The 9762-nt window shown below is 36.4% G+C and overlaps 1 non-coding gene across 1 annotated transcript; it reads right to left on the bottom strand.

Annotated features, from left to right (window-relative positions):
- Positions 1–9405: 9405 nt before the first annotated feature.
- On the bottom strand, positions 9406–9512 carry LOC127090107 (small nucleolar RNA R71). Its single transcript, XR_007791639.1, has one exon. It is a non-coding gene; the product is annotated as a small nucleolar RNA R71 (small nucleolar RNA).
- Between the last annotated feature and the right edge of the window lie 250 nt (positions 9513–9762).

Here is a 9762-nt window from a genome sequence, read left to right as displayed (position 1 = left end):
TTTTGTCATTTGGAGCTTACATCATAGAAACAAAAGGGCTTGAAGTTTGGCCATTTTTGAAAATTTCACATGTACATGTTTTGCACCTTACACTTCATGATCATTTTTCACCAATTTCCAAATGTCAAATGAAGTTTCGGTCAAGATAACAATTAATCCTCATGCCAAAAGCTCTCCAACCATTACCCATAAGGCTATGCTTCAGTTTTGGAAATGCCATTTTCGAAGGGATGAACATATTGGTGCATTTTTGGAAATCAATTGAAAATGCATTGCATGAGCTCAGCACACATAATCTGCACGTCCATTTTGATTTCATTAGGCATCAGCTTGCAAATCCAAGTAGAATCGGGCCCTCCCTGCGCCTGTACAGGCTCATGCATGAAGGCTCTTTCCATCCATGCACATGAAATGCTCATGCATTCAGCTACATTTTGCTATAAATAAGTGCCTCATGCTTCTCATTTACACAACCTAAGGGCGCCTTACATGCTGCACGAATCATTCCTCAACCATACTCAAAGGAACTCACCTTTTCTCTCAAATTTTCAGATCTAAATTTCAATTTCCTTGATTGATTTTTAGATCTACAGTTCCTAAGCCTTGCTCACCTTGATCCATAGAACACACTGCAAGCATAAGCATCAAGAGATCGTGCTCTCAAGCTCTTCATTTCAGAGGTTTACTTCAGAATTTGTTTTCTTCGAATCTACTTATATATTGCATATTTCTTGTTGTTGCTGGTTTGTCTGAAGTCCTCTCCATAGAGGCAATAATTTTGTGCTTTGAATTTTTGAATTCCAACAAGTTCCAATTGAACACCATAAAATTCAAGCTCTGATTCCTCTTTCTATGGAAGCCTAGAGTAGAATTGGTTGGTACAAGGGTGATGTACATCACCCCAACTTTCATTTGATACCTGGATCGTGTCATTTGGTGGAGTTTTATTCTCTGCAAATTTTGGCCGGCGCCGGAAGTTGGCCGGAGAAGACGGTGGTGTACACCACCGTCTGGTCTCTAGATTGAATATGGACCGTGCATACTTGTTTCCAGATTTGATCCAAGCCGTCCCATGTTATGACTTATTAATAGGCAAGGTGTGATGCATTGACTGAAGCGCATGGTGGATGCGCGCATGTAGTCCACATGATTTGCCAGCTCATTTAATGAGCTTCATCCAACGCTCCACGTTTTTTTGCCATTTTATTTTCTGATTTCAATTTTCTTTTTATTTCTTTAATTCTATTTCATTTCAAAAAATCATATCTCCTTCATTATTGGTCCAAAAAATGTGAAACCAGTTGCATTTTTCTTCTTTTAATTTCTAGTTTCTAAAAATGATTTTTAATATTTTTTATTTTATCATTTGATATTTTTTAGGAATTTTCTCTTTTCAGGTTATTTTTAATTCATTTTAAATAGTTTTTAATATTCAAAAAATACAAAAATATTTTCCCAACCTCTTTGAATGATGATGGATCTATGAAAAATATTCTCATCAATTTATTAATTTATTTGAGATTTATTTGAGATTTTAACTCAATTAGGTTATTTTTATGCATTTTTAATTGATTAAAAATAGTTTCTGACTTCTAAAAATGCTGAAATTTTTTGTCAAACTTTGTTTGACCTTGTTGAACTTAGGATAATTCACTTGGACTTTTCAAAGTTGATTTAAAGTGAATTTGAAGTTTGACCTTTCTTTATTATTTTAATTCAAGTATTATTTTACTTTTGAAAAATACCAAAAATATTTTATTTGTTTCTTGACTCCTAATCATCATCTTGCTTCTGTTTACTATTATTTGACCTTGATCTCATATATCTTTGGTCAATGCTTGTTGATTACCTTATTTCATTTCCATTAATGCACTTTAATATTCATCTTCTTCTTCTTCTTCTTCTTCTTCTTCTTCTTCTTTTTTGATCAATGAGTTAAAGATTGGTGGTTAGCCTTGATACATGGGAGGCTTAATCTTCCTTGATTCAAATCTAATTCAACTTGATCATGGATCAAGTGAATGGCTTTGCGTTAAGGATAGGTTGCTTCCTAATCAAGCAAAGAACCTAAATCAATACAAGATCATTTCTCATCTTGTTTTTGGCATGGCAAGTTGTAGGAGATTGATTCACTAATCAAGATCTCTAACTTGTGTTGTTGCCTACATTATTATTGACCGACCTCAGATAGTGGTGACTTCTACATAAGTCCAAGTACCATTGCTTAATATAGCGCTAAATTGCCTTATGGCACACTAACTCTAACACTAACTATTAACCATTAACATTTAATTCTTGCACTTTACATTTATGCAATTTACTATTCTTGTACATGTTATTCATTTGCTTTTGCCCTTTGCTCATTTGAGCACATGTTTATGTTAATGCAATTTGCCTTTTGCTCACTTGAGCACATAATTGTGTATATATTATTGTGCTTGTGTTTTATTTTGATTGTTGTGAACCAAATGCAAAATCTCTAACCTCACTCTTGTCCATTCTTGATTTGCTTCATGGAACCTTTTGATGCATGTTCTTTTGTGCTAGGGATTCCTATTTGAGCCAAAATGAAGAACCATTGTCATGAGCTTCTAAAGTGAGAGATACAAGATCCATTGGAAGATTCCTAAGAGCTTTGCTTGATTGATTGATTGCTTGAGTATACACTTATTTGATTGCATATTCCAAAGGATGGGAGCTACTTGGATCATCAATATGATCTCAAGAAAGGAACTCCATTTGTGGTCTTGTTTCTTATCCTTCATCTCTTGTATGTTTAGGACTTAGCCATTCTTCTTCTTCCCTCCACTCTAACCCAAGCCAAAACTTTTGTGCAAACATTAACACTTGTTTTCAAACATTAGAAACTTAAGCATTATGCTTTTGATTTTCAAACTTTCTTTTCATAATACTTATTTTGAATTGAATCTTTAAGTCAACTTTGACCATATTTTGTAAACACTTTTCATTGGTAAATATAACTTATTCAAATGTTTTGTGGTTTTAATGGCCACTTTCTTATCAAAAACTTTTCACAACCTTTAGCTATTAGGTTTGAGTTATCCTTGAGGTAGATGTAATACTCACCTATATCCTTAGTGATGGACAATGAGTCTTCCATGCTTATTATAGGGTTAACCCCTCACTAGCATGTTGAAGCTATCCTCACATGGTGGATTTGTGGTTTTAGGTTGAGTTTTCTCCCTTGGATAACAAAAGACCCAAAACATTCTTCTCTCATCTCCCCAATCATGTTTGCACAAACTAATTTTCACAAAATATCAACCTTACAACAAGTGTGAAAAGGGCTCCCTAGGAGTACCTAGGATGTTTTGGGTTCTTAAAACCTTCCCATTGCATAACTAACCCCCTTACCCAGATCTCTGACATTTTTATTAGTTTTTGATTCGATAAAACTTCTCGGTTTTTGTTCGCTTTCTAACCTTTCCTTTGGATAAATAGAAGTGCGGTGGCGACTCAACTTGTATGGTTTACTTTTGATTTAGTCAATAAATCTAAAGGTAACGAATATCCCGCTATAGTCACATCGTTGCACGTTCCACCCACACCACACCTTTTCAACGCCCTGATCTTGGTACACATATTTCCACCCGTTTTCATTTGATTATACTGTGTTGATATGGGTTATTGAATTGATTTGAGAAATTTTTTAATGTTGATTTCAATGAGAAAAGAGAGAGGGATCGGTTGAGGAGGACAAATAAAAAGTCTCTCTCTTTCTCTTTCTCTCTCTCTCTCTCTCTCTCTCTCTCTACAAATACACATGTATGTATGGGTATCGAACCAAATCACAATCATATTCAATAACTAGTTATCGAACCAAATTCATCAACAAGAATCATATATTAACACTATAACTCAAAGCTAGCAATAATAACTCTTAGCCACGAATCAAAACCAACTCAAGACAACAAATTAAAACACAAATCTACCTCTATTAAGAACTCAATTCCTCCATTGATAACATCAATAAATCCATCCCTAACAACAATATCCAAATAGCTCAACCAAGAAGGGAAAATCAAAGACAAAATAGAAAATCAAAGAAAGATGTGGAATCGGAGAAACCGTATGCCCTCAACCTCTCACAGTTTGCACACTTTTATCCACAGATCCGAGCATCACACACAGCCCACCAGAACAAAGTAATCTCCATTGAAAACCACCTATACATCGGCGAACTGCCTCCAGCTTCCCTCGCACGCAGATAACAAGAGTGCTCCCTCGATATCATCAGAGTGAAAGACAACGAACTGGTCACGCCGTTGCACGTTCCAGCCACACCACACCTTCTCAATGCCCTGATTTTGGTACACATATTTCCACCTGTTTTCATTTGATTATGGTGTGTTGATATGGGTTTATTGAATTGATTTGATAAAAAATTTAATGTTGAGTTCACTGAGAAAATAGAGAGGGATCGGTTGAGGAAGGCAAATAAAAAGTCTCTCTCTCTTTCTCTCTCTCTCTCTCTCTCTCTCTCTCTCTCTCCAAATACACATGTATGTATGGGTATCGAACCAAATCCAAACCATATTCAAAAACTAGTTATCGGACCAAATTCATGAACAAGAATCACATATTAACACTATAACTTAAAGCTAGCAACAACAACTCGTAGCCACGAATCAAGACCAATTCAAGACAACTAATTGAAACGCAAATCTCCCTCGGTTAAGAACTTAATTCCTCCATTGATAACATCAATAAATCCATCCCTAACAAGAATATCCAAACATCTCCAACAAGAAGGGAAAATCAAAGACAAAACTGAAAATCAAAGAAAGAAGTGGAATCGGAGAAATCGTCCTCCCTCAACCTCTGACAGCTTGCACATTGTCATCCACAAATCCACGCATCGCTCATAGCCCACCAGAACAAAATAATCTCCGCCAAAAACCACTTGTACGTCAGTGAATTTCCTCCAGGTTCCCTCGCATGAGAATACTGGCATTTCTATCTCTATATCATCATAGTTAAAGACAGCGAACCGGCCGCGCCGTTGCACGTTCCGGCCACACCGCACCTTCTCAACGCCTTGATATTGGTACACATATTTCCACCCTTTTCCATTTGATTATGCTGTGTTGATATGGGTTTATTGAATTGACTTGAGAAAAATTTAAATGTTGAGTTCACTGAGAAAAGAGAGAGGGATCGGTTGAGGAAGACAAATAAAAATTCTCTCTCTCTCTCTCTCTCTCTCTCTCTCGCTCTCCAATTACACATGTATGTATGGTTATCGAACCAAATCACAACCATATTCAATAACTAGTTATCGAATCAAATTCATGAACAAGAATCATATATTAACACTACAACTCAAAGCTAGCAACAATAACTCGTAGCCACGAATCAAAACCAACTCAAGATAACAAATTGAAACACAAATCTCCCTCTGTTAAGAACTCAATTCCTCCATTGATAAAATCAACAAATCCATCCCTAACAATAATATCCAAACAAATCTACCAAGATGGGAAAATCAAAGACAAAACAGAAAATAATAGAAAGGGTGAAATTGGAGAAACCGTCTGCCCTCAACCTCTGACAGTTTGGACGCTCTCATCCACATATCCACATATCACTTACAGCCCACCAGAACGAAATAATCTCCTCCGAAAACCACCTACACGTCGGTAAACTGCCTCGATCTTCCCTCGCACGACGATACTGACAATGCTCCCTCGATATCATCACGGTGAAAGACAACAAACTAGTCGCGTCGTTGCACATCCCAGCCACACCACACCTTTTCAACGCCCAGATCTTGGTACATATATTTCCAACCGTTTTCATTTGATTATGCTGTGTTGATATGGGTTATTGAATTGATTTGAGAAAAAATTTAATGTTGAGTTCACCGAGAAAAGAGAGAGGGATCGGATGAGGAAGACAAACAAAAACTCTCTCTTTCTTTCTCTCTCTCTCTCTCTCTCTCTCTCTCTCTCTCTCCAAATACACATGCATGTATGGGTATCGAACCAAATCACAACCATATTCAATAACTAGTTATCGAACCAAATTCATGAACAAGAATCATATATTAACATTATAACTCAAAGTTAGTAATAATAACTCTTAGCCACGAATCGAAACCAACTCAAGACAACAAATTGAAACACAAATCTCCCTCTATTAAGAACTCAATTCCTCCATTGATAAAATCAATAAATCCATCCCCAACAACAATATCCAAATAGCTCCAACAAGAAAGGAAAATCAAAGACAAAACAGAAAATCAAATAAAGATTTGGAATCAGAGAAACCGTATGCCCTCAAACTCTGACAACTTGCACACTCTCATCCACATATCCACGCATCACTCTAAGCCCACCAGAATGAAATAATCTCCGCTGAAAACCACATGTACACCGGTGAACTGCCTCCAGCTTCCCTCGCATGCGGCCCCCAAATATAAATGTATGTATGGGTATGTGGGTTTTGTTCTTTTTTACTTTGACCATGTGTTGCGATTTTTATGGGGGACCTTTTAAAAAAAATCCTTGCTTCATTGATTAAGGACCACCCCCCCCCCCCCCCCCCCCCCCCCCCCACACACACACACCAATTATGGTGTTTATTTAATTATTATTTTTATACTATGCTTTATTTGAATTATGGTTTATAGGCCTTAGACCATCTTTTGCTTACTATAACCCCATTACAACTTAGCACCCTTTAGGATCTTGTTAGTAATTTAATTCAATTTGATTTTATTAACCTCTAATTCTTTATAATTAATTTATACAAAAAATAGTTTATTAAGTTAATAGGATTTTAATCAGTTTTGATTGAATTATTTCAGTTGTTAGGTTGTTTAATTCTTGCTTATTAATCAATAAAATGCCAAAAATAATAAATAGAATAAAAATACAAAAAATATCCTATTTTCCTAACATGTTCATATTTAGGATTTTCGAGTAATTTAACATTCACTAGTAAATAGTTCATGTTGTATATAATCAAATTAATTTGTAAATACCCGTAATTTACTAATCAAATTAAAGCATGAAACCTCTTTTGTAAATAATCATGTAACGTGGATGGGAATTATCAAATGTATTCTAAATCAAATTAAATACATTTTTGTAAACTAAATTTGTTGGCTGGCTGATAACACTGAAATTTACCGTATTTTCGACTTCGATTTCACATGCATTCTAGTTGTTTTATTATCATTTTGTTGTGTTATTGCTATGTTTTCCTTTGTTTTCAGGATTTTACTTTTATCGGAGCTCCGATCGAGAAAAGGAGTGAAAAAGAGCTAAAAACCCTAAAATTCAGCATTTCGTACTTGTGGCCTACCCCATGGCTGGCGCCATAGACCCTGCCATGACGTGTCCAACCTCAACTTCCCTCAACTGCCACGTTCCCCACTACTTCCACTAAGGCGCCTCAGATTGGCCTTGTGGCGGGCGCCATGGCCTTGTGGCGGGCGCCACAAGAGGAAAAGTTTTCCCTCCCATTTTCAAGTTGAAGGGCATCCTTGTCATTTCTACCTTTTTACTTCCTTATAAATAGAAACTCGAAATCACTTTTACAATCATCCAAACTTAGAGCAGACGAAGATCCAAACTTAGAGCAGAGGCAAACTCAGAGCAACTTTGTTTCACCTAGGCATATGTTCAGTATTTTAAAGTTGTAATCGCTTCGCATTGGAGTGTTACCACAATTGTGTAATCGAGTCTGTGATAGAGTCTGTAATCGAGTTTGGAGCACTTTGGAAGGAAGTTAATCCTGCCGCCATTTTCTTTTCCGCTTTGCAATTTACTCAACCCTCAGATTGTAGCAGGTTTTTATTACTTGTCTTTATCTTATTTATTATCCTGCACTCGCTTTACTTTTGTTTATTTCCCACACTCGCTTTAAATTGTTTATTTCCTCGCACTCGCTTTACTTTTATTTATTTCCCGCACTCGCTTTACTTTATTTATTTCCTCGCACTCGCTTTAAATTATTTATTTCCCACACTCGCACTACTTTTATTTACTTTCCGCACTCGCACTACTTTTATTTAAAATAATGCACTTTTACTTTACCATGTCTAACTAAATTTATAAGGTTAGAATGTAAAGATCGTAATTGAACCGATAATCTGTACAATTGTTCATAGAAACACTTAAGGGCTATTTTCACTTTCAACTTAAGTTTTCCCGCACTTCAATTTCCGTTGGGTCAGATCGAAAGCCGTCCAACGTCTTTTTAAACATAATTGTTTTTAACTATTTCAAAAACAGCGAAAGCGCTTTGTTTAGTTCATTAGGAGTTTTTAACTTAAGAAGAAAAGAGATTTTAAAACTATTTTCGGACGCGTTTATAAGTTTAGAGTCTGGTTCGTGAGAACCTCTTTTGGTTAAGAAATCCAGGTTATAATACTTTTCAACTTGGTCAAGATACTATATTTCTTAAAAATAGGTTTACTACTCTAACGCAATGCGCGCCTTTTTATAAGTGACAATAAGAGGGTTCGATTAGGGAGTACAACTCGGTTCTGAATACGCGAAAGCGACAGTTCCTGTTAAATTAGTTTTTTTCAAAGTAGGAAACATTGCCCATAAGTAGTTCTATTAGCAAGTACTTGGATTATTAATTGATTACGTGAATTACATTCGACCCTGTCTTTATTAATTAATCTTTATTCAACACTTTACTTTTCATTGCACACTCCTAAAACACCTATTTTAATTGCCTTTGATAAACACCATAACAATAGATAACGATAGATTGACACTTGGTGTCTGTGGATTCGACAATCTTTTATATTACTCTGACGCGTCCGTATACTTGCGAAACACCGCATCAAGTTTTTGGCGCTGTTGCCGGGGACCAATTTCGTCAAATTTCATTTTCCTGTTGTTATATCGTTTAGACTTAGGCTATTTCCCGCCGGTCAATGCGAAGGACTCGCAGCACCGGAAGTTTAAGCTTAGTATACCCTCTAGCGGAACCGAACGTTACGCTCGCGCACGTTTATTCTTTCATAGAATTAAGAGAGCCATGGCCGAAGATCAAAACCAAAGACCTCTTAAGGATTTCTCTCAACCATCTAATGAAGAACCTAGCTCTAGTATAGTAAACCCAACCATCCTAGCTAATAATTTTGAACTTAAACCATCACTGTTGCAACTAGTGCAACAGAGACAATTCGCAGGTCTCGCTACTGAGAACCCAAACCAACATTTAAAAATATTTCTTCAATTAGCAAACACTTTTAAAACCAATGGAGCTTCTCCTGAGGCAATACGTTTAAGATTATTTCCTTTTTCCCTCAGAGATAAAGCCCTATCATGGTTAGATTCCCTTCCACCCAATTCCATTACGACTTGGGATAACCTTAGAAGAGTTTTTCTTGCTAGATACTTTCCCCCGAGTAAGACCGTCGTTCTTCGAAACCATATAACTAGATTTACCCAGAACCAAGGAGAATCGTTGTTTGAAGCTTGGGAGAGATATAAAGAGTTGTTACGAGCATGCCCACATCATGGTTTAGAAAATTGGTTAATCATTCAAACCTTCTATAATGGACTTCATTATAACACTAAGATGACCATCGACGCTGCCGCAGGCAGTGCTCTCATGAATAAACCTTACCCTGAAGCTAATACCCTCATAGAAGATATGGCTCAAAACTATCAATCATGGTGAGTCGAACGAGCGACAGTTGAGAAGAAGGAAGCCCAAGGAGGAGTGCAAGAACTAAGCTCTATAGACATGATGCAAGCTAAATTGGACGCATTA

The sequence above is a fragment of the Lathyrus oleraceus genome, chromosome 5 (assembly GCF_024323335.1).
Source record: "Lathyrus oleraceus cultivar Zhongwan6 chromosome 5, CAAS_Psat_ZW6_1.0, whole genome shotgun sequence".
NCBI lineage: Eukaryota > Viridiplantae > Streptophyta > Magnoliopsida > Fabales > Fabaceae > Lathyrus > Lathyrus oleraceus.
This window is presented reverse-complemented; position numbering and strand designations above follow the sequence as displayed.